General features: G+C 36.3%; 1 long non-coding RNA gene across 13 annotated transcripts in view; it reads right to left on the bottom strand.

The window, feature by feature from the left end:
- LOC125754860 (uncharacterized) overlaps window positions 1–13,536 on the bottom strand; it is a 44,865-nt gene that overhangs the window by 16,130 nt on the left and 15,199 nt on the right. For 8 of the 13 annotated variants that reach the window (XR_007409836.1, XR_007409835.1, XR_007409832.1 and 5 more), the window contains one exon: window positions 3,092–12,095. The exons of 1 other annotated variant lie outside the window; for it this stretch is intronic. This is a non-coding gene — a long non-coding RNA (uncharacterized LOC125754860). The remainder of the gene's footprint in view (window positions 1–3,091; window positions 12,096–13,536) is intronic. 4 more of the 13 variants (XR_007409839.1, XR_007409841.1, XR_007409834.1 and 1 more) reach the window with 1 other exon arrangement.

Here is a 13,536-nt window from a genome sequence, read left to right as displayed (position 1 = left end):
ATGAATAAATAAATAAAATATATATATAAAAAAAGAAACTTTAGAAGTGCTCCCTAGGATTCCACTCTCATTATTTTTCACCTTAGTACTAGACATTCTAGATAGGGAAATAGGAACAGAAATGAAGGTGTATCAAGAACAAAAATTTTATTTTGGAAGTGTCCATTACATGAAAAATCCAAAAGAATCAACTGATAACAGTATTGAAATGAATTGGTGTTTAACTAGATAGCTTGATTCGAGATCTATATTCAATGCCCAACATTTGTTCATTATCCTGGAAATCATAGACTAAAATAAGTAATAGTTAATAAGATACCATTTTAAATGGCAAAAAAAATTCACAAATTATTTAGGGGTTAATTTTATAAATCATGCACAAAACTTTCACAGAGAGAAATTTAAAACTGTATCAGAGGACTTTGGAAAAAACATATATATAAATAGAGATATTATGTCCTGAGAAAGAGAACAGTGTTATAAAAGTATTGATTGTTCCAAAATTAGCCTATAAATTCATTACAGCCCAGAAAGGAATTTTTAGAAAACCTTGATCATTTATATATGACTTACACAAAATAAAAAATTATGAAAATATAAAAACAAATTTGGAAAAAGAAAAGCAAGGTTAGGGGGTGGTGGCTGGTGTGCAGAGTGGAATTAGCTATACTAGATAGTACAGCATGGGACAAAGCCATTCACAAAGATAGTGTGAAAAGAATGTAAGTATACAAAATTAGTGAAACAGTTTAAAGTAGGAAAAAAAAATCCATGTGCATGGGAATGTGATGTGTTATAGAGTGGTCAGATTTCACAGACCAGTGAATCAGTAAGGAAAGGAGCACTTTATAAAGAGGAGGGAAATCAGTTATTATAGGTAACTACTCTGTATCATATACAGAAATGAATCCAGATGAATTAAAGTCTAAAAAGTGAAAGTTAAGACTGTGCCTGATAGAAAGAAATGTAGGGTAATATTTTATTACTCCAGATTTTATTTTTTAATAATAAATAAATTGATTAATTTGGGGAGGGGTGGAGGACAGAAAGAATCTTAAGCAGATTCTATGACCAACCCAAGCTGGGATGCAGGACTTGATCTCATGACTCTGATATCGCGACCTCAGTAGAAATCAAGAGATGGGAGGCCTAACTTGCTGAGCCACCCATGTGCCCCTATTATTCCATCTTTTAAACAAGATTCAAAAAAGTGTAAATCATAAAGGGTAAATTAGGGGATTTCAGTATATCACAAAAGCTTTTATTCAGTGAAGTCCATCACAGATAAAAGTAACAGATAATTAGGAATAATACTCTACAATTTTCAAATTATTAAGATCTATTATATGTAAACATATGTACTGTAACTCATGAAGGGAAAAGTGAGACGACTTACAGAAATAGAAATCCAAATAATGAGTGTGTGTGGGACCTACCTAACTCACTAGTAACCAGAGAAATGGACTCAAGGCTATTTTGAGATACCACTTGTTAAAAGTGGATATTGTTCATTTGAGTTGGATATTCTTGACTGTTGGTGGAGCATGGCTAAATGCTGCTGCTGGTAGGAGTGTAAATTGATATAGTCATTTGAGAGGGCAATCAGCAGTATTTAGTAAAATGGAATGTGGATAAATTTTATGATTCACTTGTCTCATTTTGGCTATATACTCTTGGAGAACTCTCAACTGAGCACAGGACAACGTGTATGGAGATGCACTCCCAGTATTTATTTTTGTAAGGGGAAGAATTGGAAGTAATCCCAGTATTCATTAATAAAAGACTAGTAAAATGCGGGATATGCATATGAGGCAGTAGTATACTGCAGAAGGAAGGATATTGATATGTAGCAACATGGATACATTTCAAAAATGTAATTACATGAAAAGTAGGAAATAGAACAAAATATATATGAAAATGCTATTTATATGATTTTATAAGTATGCAATATACCTTTTCCTCAAGAATGTAAATATAATAAAGGAGGTAGGGAAGGTGATATATTAAATATACAAGGCAGAATGTTCATGAATTCCTGTCTGGGTTGGAGGGTGCTTAAGAGCCCTTGTGCAGTTACTAATCTTCTAAACACCAAGGTCATGGACCTGATCATTACTATTTTTGCTTCCTTTCTGGAATTAAACCTTTTCCATGTGACAAACTCAGTGTCTTTGGCTCATTCTATGCACAAAATAAGAAAATGAAGAAAGGTAGTTTTATTTATTGCGAGAAAAAATAGATAATGTATATTCTTGGCAAGTGGCATGACTGTGTAATTGTCAACTTTTATTTTCTTTAGAAGGGGCATACATCCTTATGTGAATAAAAGCCATCTCAGCTATAGATTATCTTTATTTTTTTTATATTCTTAGACCTCCTTCTTAGCCAAAAGATACATATTCTAAAAAGATCCAGCAAATGAAAATCTGTCTTCTGATTCTTGACACAGATGAAATTTAGTACAATTCTTTGACAATGAGGAAACAAATTATCATTGATTCAGATTAAGGTTCTCAAATAGGAGATGCCTCCAAAATTCTAACGGTTCCTTGTCTTTAAGTTTTTGTTTGTTTTCTTTCACAAAAATAGAAAATTGTAAATATTGGTATTTTGAGTAATGGAATAAAATAACATTTACTGCCTTAAAATGAAACTTATTATTATACAGTTTCTTAACTTTAGATCTACTATCTACATATATAATGAGTTAAACATATCAATTTAGCCTCCCCCAAAGTAAAATCATGAGGGGAAATCTCATTATGAGCTTACATGTTTCTGTACTTAGGAATAACAGGAGGTTCCCACAAAACTACTTATTTTGTTAAGGATGATTGGACTCCTTTGCATTATGGTTTTTATTAGAATTTTCTATTTTGGTGCTAATATTTTCACCTTGTTTGGCACCAACATATGTAAACCTGACCCTGTATTTAGAAATGCACAAAGCATGGAAATGGAAATGGCAGTGTTGTGCTTTTGATTAAAAAAGGCACAATCTGACCTTGCCAATTTAGTGCTAACCAGTTCCATGGTAAATATAACTGTATTACATAGTGGGATGCAATCCCCAGGGTCCCCAGGTCACTACCTTTTTAAGGATCTTTGGGACCACCATTGCTGCACTCTCAACACTTGGTCTTCCCACCTGAGCATTCCAAGTGAGATCAACAGTTAGGGTATTTATGATTATAGTGAGTTTGGAGATAGAACTATCTGAAAATTCCAACATCTTCATGAGTTTTGTTGAGATCAGACTACTCATGCCTCTCTAGGTATATTTTCCTTAAATATCTTAGCGAGATTTGCCACAGTTAAGATGGAATTTTGCAACTTTACCAGATTGTGAGTATTTTTTAAGTTCTCCAAGCATACAGAATTTATATCAGTTTTCCCTGTTGCTCACCTAGCTGATAACACTTTCTATTTCTTTCCCTTTCCTTCAAAGAAGCCAGAGAAGAATGAAGAGGAAAAAGAGTGGGAATTAACATCTTTTGAGCATCCCTAATACTCTTAGATATTTTCATATTATTTAATTTTAACCAGAAAGGTAGCATTAGTCCTTATTTTATGAATGATGAAATGGAAGTCCCTAAAGTCAATAAATGTCAATATCACACGGTCACCAAAAGGTAGAGATTTGCTCTAGTTCTGATTTCTGAAGCCCTGGTGGTGTCACTCTTCCATTCTGAAAAAAAGAGATGGAGAAAGAAAGGAAAACAAATTCTAGTGTCCTGAAATTTCTAGTTGAAAGAATAAAATATACCCCCTTAGGCTCCACTTCATGCAGTGCACCGTTCTCTTTCCTTCTGATAGAAAAGAAGGCAAAGCTTGGAGAGAGCAGTGTTTTGGGTACAGAAGGCTGGGAGGTCATCAAAGTGCCACTGTCCCGGGAAAGTCCCAACACACTTCTGGGACATTGAAACAAGGCTCTGAGGTTTGACTCCGGATGCCATTGTCTCTCCCTGCCCATTGCCCCCACCAAGAATGCCACAATCTCACATGTTGCAAATTCTCTCCGTGAGACCTCTGAACAGTTTAAATTAATCACACAAAATGACTGATTTATTGCAATTTTTTTGTATGTTATCAAAGAGAAAACTATATTTTTTGCTCATCTCTTCGTTCATACATTTTTTTCACTCAGAGAAAAATAGGGTCAGAGTCTCATTATCTTCCCAATATTTCTCACATTACCTAGGACCCATACATTTGTGAATACCTGGTGCCAAGGAATCACAGTCACCTGCATTAGTCTTGGGGATAAATAATATATTAATTATAAATTAATTTACAATCAAGATGAATTCTACATTAGATACTTTACAGGTTTCAAATATATTTTCTTCTTCCTAAAATGAGACTATTTCCCACATGAAATAGAAAATGTTTTATGTGATATAATTTTAGACCAGTGCTTATAAAGCATTTAAAAATCAGTGCTTATCAGAATTTCTAAAATATTGTAAAGTATATGTATAATGTTGATGGGTTGTAGAAGTTATGAAGGAGTATAAAGTATATCAACTTCATTAGATCATGCCAAGATGTTTTTTAAAAAAATAATAATAAAAATCAGTGCTTGACATATTAAAAATAACAATATTTTACAGTTGTCATGTATTGAGTTCCTTTTATGTGCCAAGGACTTCATACATATCTCATTTGATGAGCTGGGTATTACCATATCCATTTTATTAATCACATTATCAAGACTCCTTTAGTTTGTGGCTAAGTGGCGAAGCTGGGAGTTTTCATTTATTCAACAAATAGCTTTGAATGCCTAGCACTAAGGATATGGATATTTGGACACTATGTTATATTGTGTTCCTGTGTCATAAAGTTTTATATATACAAATTATATGCATTTAATCATGTGTCAAAATAGTTTATCCATATGTATGCATTGGGTATGAGAAAACATGGTTCGGATAAAGTAATATACTTGATTATTGGGAGGCCTAATTGAGAGTCTAATTGGGAGGCCAATTTTTATCCCCAAGTAACGGGCTTATTAGTTTTTTTTTGTTTGTTTTTTTTTTACAAGACTCCTCTATATTTATTGTCCTCCAAAGGTCATTACCATTATTGTCCTCTCTCCAAGACATTCCCTACTTTGTGGTTACTTTAGGATTGGCTCCCAGCCCTCCTTCCACATGATGCCTCTCTTCCTGGTTATGCCATATCCATGCTATTTGCTCCAGCTTCATCTAAAAGCCTCAACTACCTCACCCCTGATGACCTACAACTGCCCTCCATTGCATCTGTGCCTGGTTAGACTCAACTTTTAAGTGCCAAGAATTTTTCAAGCTTCTAGATTTGAAATGCAGAGCTTACTCTTTCTAATCACATCACATGTCACTTTTCCTATTAACTTCTACCAATGGAGCCCACTCTTCTTTTTTTGAAATCTCAGGCCTCACAGCAGCTGGCATTTAATTAATCAGTGCTTCCTATATAACAGGGGCTGGTCTACACTCTTTGCAAATCATCTCTGGTACCATCCCAACAACCCTCTCTTATGTACTTCAGACATGGGCAGGACTGGGATTTGAACCCAGTTTCTCTAACTTCAAATACACATCTTTTACAGATGTTTTAGTGTCTCACACCTTCTTAATCATCCCATTTCTTATTTATATGTGTCCCTCCCCACAGTCAGTAGCTTCAATTACATTCTTGTTGGCATTTCAGAGTTTCTTTTTTTCTAGGACTTTCCAATGACTACTCTGCTCATCTTCATTTCTAAATAAGCCTGACTTCTGCTTTCTCCACTTGCAACAGGTAAACAGTGTTGTAGAATGTTGATTTACAGACTGCATTTCAAGACTCTGGTTGTAAATCAACTTACCAGTGTGAAAAATGCATTCAAAATATCAATGAACATAGGTGACATTCCATCTAGTAGGTAGGGTTGAATATTCTTTTGGGAGATTTTGGTTCTATGCAAGAAATTTAGTTCCACATTTGGGAAAAAGGAGCATGACTGGATGGTGACAGAGTGAGAGATCACCTTATCCCAGTCAGAATGGCTACTATCAAAAAGACAAATAGCAAAGGTTGGTGAGGATGTAGACAAAAGGGAGCCCTTGTTCACTATAGGTGGGTATGTAAATGGAGCAGGCACTGTGGGAAACAGTATGGAGGTTCCTCAAATAGTTAAGAATAGAACTACTATATGATCCATATGCCTGGACATTTACCCAAAGACAACAAAAAACACTAATTTGACATATGCACCCTTTTGCTTATTGCAGCATTATTTACAATAGCCAAAAAGATATGGAAGCAACCCAAGGGTCCTTCAATAGATAAATGGATAAAGAAGATGTGGTATACATGCAGAATGGCATATTACTCAGCCATAACCAAGAATTAAATCCCACCATTTGTGACAACATGGATGGACCTTGAGGGTGTTATGCTAAGTGAAATGAAACAGAGGAAGACAAATACTTTATGACTTCTCATATCTGGAATACAAAAATCAGAATGAATGAGTGAACAAACAAAAAACAACAACACTAGACTCATAAATACAGAGAACAAACTGGTGGTTGCCAGAGGAGAGAGGAGGGAAAGACATATGACATAGGTGAAGAGGATTAACAGGTACAAACTTCCAATTATAAGATAAGTAAGCCACAGGGATGAAAAGCACAGCATAGGGAATATAGCCAATAGCACTGTACTAACTTTGTAAGGTGACAGATGGTGACCACACTTATTGTGATGAACATTTTCGTCATGTTCAATGACCAGGTAGTACGCCTAAAGTGACTATATTGCTGTGTGTAGACTATACCTCAATTAAAAATAATTTAAAAAGTAAATAAAACGTCACGTGCTTCTGGACATTTAAAAGTAATTGTTGTAGCAAGCTCTTACGATTGAGATCACAGAGGGTCCCCCCACGGTACCTTCAGCACATCACTATCCCACTTGGCAACACCTTTTTTTTTTTTTTTTTTTTTTCAGAGCTATTGACCAGTTGAGTACCTATCAGAGCTGGTCCTGGTATGCTCTGTTTTCTTGAAATCACATTTGACCTCCTTACACCTAGCAGGGGGCCTTTCTCCTATTTTATGAAGATACACCTCCATGACCTTTTTGCTGTCTCATGATTTATTGGTCAGCTTTCTGAGTATTTGTGCACCCCCTCAGAGAACACAGCTTTACGTTATTTAATCCGTAGAGTCCCTGTGAGTAGCTGGAGAACCCTGCTCCCCCAAACTCTGCTGCTCTACCTCAATCTCTCCAACTTCCCTGTTTCACCCCTACAGCTCCCGTGCATTGGTCTTCTGGCCTGTGCTCTGTGCCACCTATGTTTGGAACGCTTTGTCCTCCCACAAGCATGGCACTTCTGCTTGGCTGAAATGCTGTCCTATGAGAGACATCTTATCTCTTAAGCTGATGCCATTTCTCTCTTTTGTGTTTCTATAACTCTTTTTGGTTTCTTTTAGCTCTCTCATGACACTTTCTGGTGTGGCATAGATAGAGTTAACTGTGTGCATGCCACAACTTCTCCCCTAGGTAATAAACACTAGGTATTCCAAGTCTTATTGTCCTTTGTATCTCTCAGCATGCCTGTAGAAAGACACAATATCAACCTAGGGTTCTTTGGGCCCCAGAGGAACAGACCTGCGTGACTACCACAGACCAGACCTGGCTCTCAGAAGGATGCAGGAAGGGCAGAGAGTGCCCTCAGAGCAGCATCAAGCATTTCTCTTCAGTAAGAACAGTCCTACAGAAGTCTGCACATTTGTCCAAGGGATATTATTTTAGGTCCCTCCAGTGAGAGCTACTGAGTAAGGGAAGGACACTAAGCCAGGCAAGTGCCAGAGCTGTCCTGGCTTAGAAGAAACCCCATGTTCCAACTAGGAACCAGTATCTTCTGAAACAGTCTCTAGCTCAGCTGCTAGGCTCCCTGCAAGGGCCACACCCTGACAGAAGAATCCTAACACCTACTCCATTTATACTTCCTCTCTGTAGGGATGCAGTTCCCCAGTTAGGGGTCACCTGAACCATAAGCAGTGTTGCCTGGACACACAACTCCCTTCCCACCTTTATCAGATATCCCAGCAGAACAGAGATAGAAAGTTCTATCTAATGACAAATGTGCCTGTGAAGGAGGAGCAAGGGCTTTTTTTAACTTCATAACCACAGAGGACAGCTAATGTCTACTGAGTATCTATTACTATAGTTGTTTTTCATAGCCGTATCATCCTATTTTTCTAATAAATTTGAAAACATTGTTCCTATATGTTTTACAGATGAGGAAATTGAGGTCCAGTCCAGAGAGGTTGAAGAACACCCAAGATAACTGTTTAGTAAGCAATAGAAGTTTAAATTCTCATTTGTCTGGCTTCAAAACTAGTATTCTTTTTTTTTTTCCTGTACCATGCTGATTAACTTAGCATTAGACAGAAGGCATGCAATGAATATTGCTTAGCGTTAACTGTCTTGGACTAGCCTAATATGAACAGAACACCTGCATTATTTTAAGTGAGCTCTCCCCACCCCACCTCAGCCCCCAAGATACAGATGGGTTTATCATGGAATGGTTATGTCTGAAATCCAGAGTGATTTAAATAATCAGATACAATGTCTATTTCAAAAAAAAAGCCTCATAACAAGTAAGTAACAGAACTAAAACTTTCATCAGTTTCTCTGTGTCAGGTCAATTACTCTTAGTCTCAGCCTTATTTCTTTGCAGAGTAAAGGGATTATGTTTGATGATCTCCAAGACTTTCCCATTCCGACTATCCTGTAAGAACAAAGTCTGAGTCCTTTCTGCTCCACCTGGGAAGCCTAGGTGGCCAAGGGGGAAGCAAAGATGAAACTAGTTGAAATGACTAACTTTTTTTAATTTTTTATAATGAAGCGTTCTGACCAGGGACCTTTTTGCTTCTGGAAAGTCTCATGTATGAACCAACCATTTAATAGGGATGATTTTCAAAGTATGTGGTTTTGCATCTCTATGAGAAAAGAAGACTCATAATCCAATGAGTAAATCCACTATTTGGTGAAACAGAGAATTGCCCTCTGAAACACAACCAACATCTCTTAGCATGTATTTTAGTCAGAACTAGTATTTACTTTGGAAGTTTATTACCCTTACTATATAAACAAGCTTGGGGGTTTTAATTATATGTGAGAAATTAAATTTTATACGTAGAGACCATTACATAGTTATGGCAGAAATTACTTCTTCAAAATTTCTAAAGTGAAGCCCTGAGGCAATTTTTATTCATGTAAGGGCTCTTCTTCATCTTTGGTAAGAAAGCCAATCATCTGGTTATTTTAAGTTGGTTACCAAATAGAAATATACATTAAAAAAAATTGGCAACAATCTTTCTTAAATGCACCAGAACTGTAAATACTGGTTTTAATTAAATATTGTCTAAACGATTATTAGTATTTTCTCTCTCAAACCTCAATGAAATTCATCATTAGGAAACATAACATTCAAGAGGTCATTTACATGCTTATTTCTTTTTTCTTTAAGATTTTATTTATTTATTCATGAGAGAGAGAGAAAGAGAGAGAGAGAGAGAGAGAGAGAGAGAAAGACATATGCAGAGGGAGAAGCAGGTTCCATACACGGAGCCCGATGTAGGACTCGATCCTGGGACTCAGGGATCACCCCCTGACAAAGTCAGATGCTCAACCGCTGAGCCACCCAAGCATCCCAACATGCTTATTTCTAAAATTGTATCATGGAAAAAAATAAAATTGTATCATGGATATAAATTTCTCTTTCAAATCCATTCTTAATCTGTTTAAGATTTCATGCTTTTAGAAGTTGCTTAAAAATCTTTAAAAATCTCATTTGTTCTAATTCCCTCAATAGAACAGTACTGGTAATAGAAATATATATTTTTTAATATTAACAGTATTTTTTTAATACTAACAGTTTTGTGTAATCAAATTTGTCAAGATTTTTCTTCATGATGTCAATTGCTTTGTGTATAGAACAGACTCCACCATGCTGAAGTCAAATAGCTATCTATATTTCCTTTGTATTCTATCTTTAAAAAAATACCTCATGCTCTTTAAGTATTTTATCCAATTAGAAAACTGGAAGTTTTCTTTTTAAAAATATTCTGGGCTAACTTTTCCACTATAACACTAATCCAAACTTTATTAATGGCAACTTTTGCTATTTCAGGCATTTATACAGACATCTGTGGTTGACCTAGGTCCTAATTGATCTGCCTGTGCAATTGACATGCTGTTGTCAATGAGAATGCCGGCAAAGATTATTGGATATGCAAATAACAAGTCAATATCTGACATTATGGCAAGCTTGGATTTGGCTATATGTTAATTCAATACAAATCTACTTAAGTTCCTGCTGTGTGGCTCTCCTAAAAACTAAATTTAGGAAGTGATACAAAAATGGCAAAGATAAATAAGACACAGTGCTTACTCCTAAGATATTCTTTTGTTTAGCAAGGAAACAAGATATATAATAGACAATGAAGAAAAATAAAAAGACTTCTATGTTGTCCAAAATTCTTTGGGGATGCAAAGGTTGTAATTAAAATTAGATTTTAATCCTCCTATATTTAGTTATTTTCATGTTGATATAACCAAAACATCACACTTATTGTGCTGTTAGGAGAGGTGCCAAAATTGGACATCCCATTTCTTCTCTTCAAATCCTTACAGTGTCAATCCTGAAGCGCAACTTTTCATAATTCTACAGTGGATCACTGGATTTCTGGATTTCCTAAATGTCTTGCTATATTTCTCTTCGAAAGGTTAGCGTCCCAGTGAAATTTCTGACCAGAATATCTCCAAACTTTCCCTGGGGACAGCTTGAGTGCATGCAGTCTTTAGTAGCCTAGCTTAGTGACTGTCAACTGTCTCCTGTGTGGTCCAGTATAGTGTTAAATCAGGGCCTGTGTGAACATTAAGATGAGCAAAGGATATTTTAGTGTTTGACCCTGCCCAAACATGTTTCCGAAAATCAGAAGTTAAAGGGACACAAGGCCTTATTTACTGATCATGATACATTTTTAAAAGCTGAAGCATTAAGATGCTACCAGTGCGGACCCACATTCAGACCCTCTGGACTTGGCAGGAGAAGCCATCAGTTCTGGCTACTGGACTATGTTCCTGACCCTTTGCTGGGTGCTGGAGAGAGATATTCATCAGACACAAATCCGCACTGGAGGAGTTTTCTTGCAACATGTGGAGCAAGGGTTTGAGCGTTTTTGGGGAAAAAAAAATCCTCTCCGTGTTCACTTAGGACAGAGAAATAAGACTATTTTGAAATGGTAATTGACGCCTGTGAAATTCATTCACCCTGTACTATTTAAGACAACATTTATCATTAATTGAAGGATAGAATGACATTATCATCTAAGCTTTGTCATCTATATGTTTCTGAGAAAACGGGAAGCAAAATTTGAACAAGGTTCTGCAGAACTAGGAAGAATCTGACAAAATCAAAATTCAGTCATTCCCTTGGAATTTTAGACTTTTAAGTCTCTCTCCTGTTTAAATTTTGCAGAAGACCAGTTAAACAATCACTTTGGCTGCACTAAGTATCAGTATATTTTTTATTGTATTATTTATGAAGCATATAATTTGAACCACTGGCATAAACCATGACTCATGTCAATATGTGTCCTATTATATTTTGAAAGATATTTGTAATTTAATAAGGGGTTTGTATAAAATAAAATTGTTTAAAAATTTCTGAAACTTCAGAGAATTATTTCAAACAGTTTTAAGGATGGTAATGAGAAATATACAAATGTTGGATTTTAATTTGGTTCTCTTTTGCATTTTAGTAATGTGGTATAAAAATCATTCCTGCATTTTTATCAAATTTAAGTTTGCTACTGTTTCGACCATCTGTTAAATGTCTATTTTGATGTGTAGCTTTTCCTGAGCTCATCATTTAAGTGCATCTTCAAATTAAAATTTTACAAATGAAAATTTGAACATGACGGAGTGAAGTTTACTATAGAAATCTGGCAATTCTGAATGTGGCCATAGGACAGGGAGAAGGGAAGCTTTGTGCAACCTGCTCCTGGCTTGTCTTCTGGGTTCATAGGTTCATAGTAGGAACACTCTGGAAACTGTAATGAAATGAAAAAGAGCTAAAATATTTCATCAAAAGGGTGTAATTATTTATGATCAAATGCAGCCTCACAACTGGCTAGGATACAGCTTTGAAATCCATTCCAAAGCAGATGAATAGAATACTCTTAACACTGTCCAACACTTCTGGCCCATTTCCCCTTGAATATGTTATCATCACCCTTGTTACAGGCCTTGCATATGTGGGACTACACTCATGGCTTTGCAGTCTTTTGGCAGAAATCATGGAGCCCTTTTCTTGCTGCTATTGCTTGCCTTAAGGGGCTTTGGCTTCTGTGGAGTTCAGCTAGTATCTGTTTGGAAGTCTAATTATGACCATAATTACTATTGTTTCTTTCAAATGTCACCCATGAATCATATTTGACTTACTTGAAACTTTTCTGAGCCTACTACATTCTAGCTTCAAGGAGATGCTTGCTAATGACTGCATCATATCCCCTCCCTCTTGACAATATAAATATTAAAGCCATCTTTTTATTCTGTGTCAAGTCCCCCATCCAAATTTTCATAGCTTGTATGGTTCCATCTCTGATTTGATTTCCTCCTACTCAGTATTCCTTCATGGCTCCATAACCAGTATTCCTCCATGGCTCCATAACCAGTCCATATTGCGACCCAATAACCAGTCACAGAGGATTTTCAAGATCCCTGAATTGGACAGAGCTCTGACTTGCATTTAATCTCCTCAGTAGAGCTAAATAAGCATTTTCTACAACTGTTTCTGAAATCCCCAGTGCAATTACAACTTAAAGATATTACAGGTATGATGGATTTAGCAGTTACAATTTTTTAGTCTGTACAATTATTTAGTTTCAAGTAATCCTACCTCATCTACTTCTTTTCTTTTGTTTTTAGTATAAGCTGCCTCCAAGTTCCCATCTCTTTCACCTAATTAACAATTTTTCATCACTTATTTTTGTGCTCCACCCCCCCCCTCCCGTGCACATGTCCCAGGGACTATTCTTAAGAAACTTCTATCTTTGGGTCACAGTGTAAGCAGATATTCTAACAGCTTTCACAGGCATAGGAGCTTGAGCCAGCCCCCGGGAGATGCTTCCTTGGTACATCTTGAAGCCATCCCATGAGGTCTGCTACTATCATGGGGCACTGCTAAAGTGATAGACTGTGACCCAAAGGTTTTATATTATTCTTTCCAAATTTGGGGAAGACTACACAAGCTTACTTCTGCTCTCACATCTTTTTATCACCCTTCCCTTTCACAAATAATTTGATTCACCTGACCCCAATGGACCTTTACGGACTTAGTGTCCCAGCACATTCTGGAGACTGCATTGCAAAAATATGCTTAAGCTATTTCTATTTTTTTGCTTTGCTTTTATTTTTTCATGAGCCTTGTTTAGTAGCCATATCCCAAGTCACTTCATGGCACAGTATACTAGTTGGCCTCAGACCCACAAC

Source organism: Canis lupus, chromosome 3 (genome assembly GCF_003254725.2).
Source record: "Canis lupus dingo isolate Sandy chromosome 3, ASM325472v2, whole genome shotgun sequence".
Taxonomy (NCBI): Eukaryota; Metazoa; Chordata; class Mammalia; order Carnivora; family Canidae; genus Canis; species Canis lupus.
Note: the sequence above shows the minus strand (reverse complement) of the source record. Positions and strands in the feature narration are given on the sequence as shown.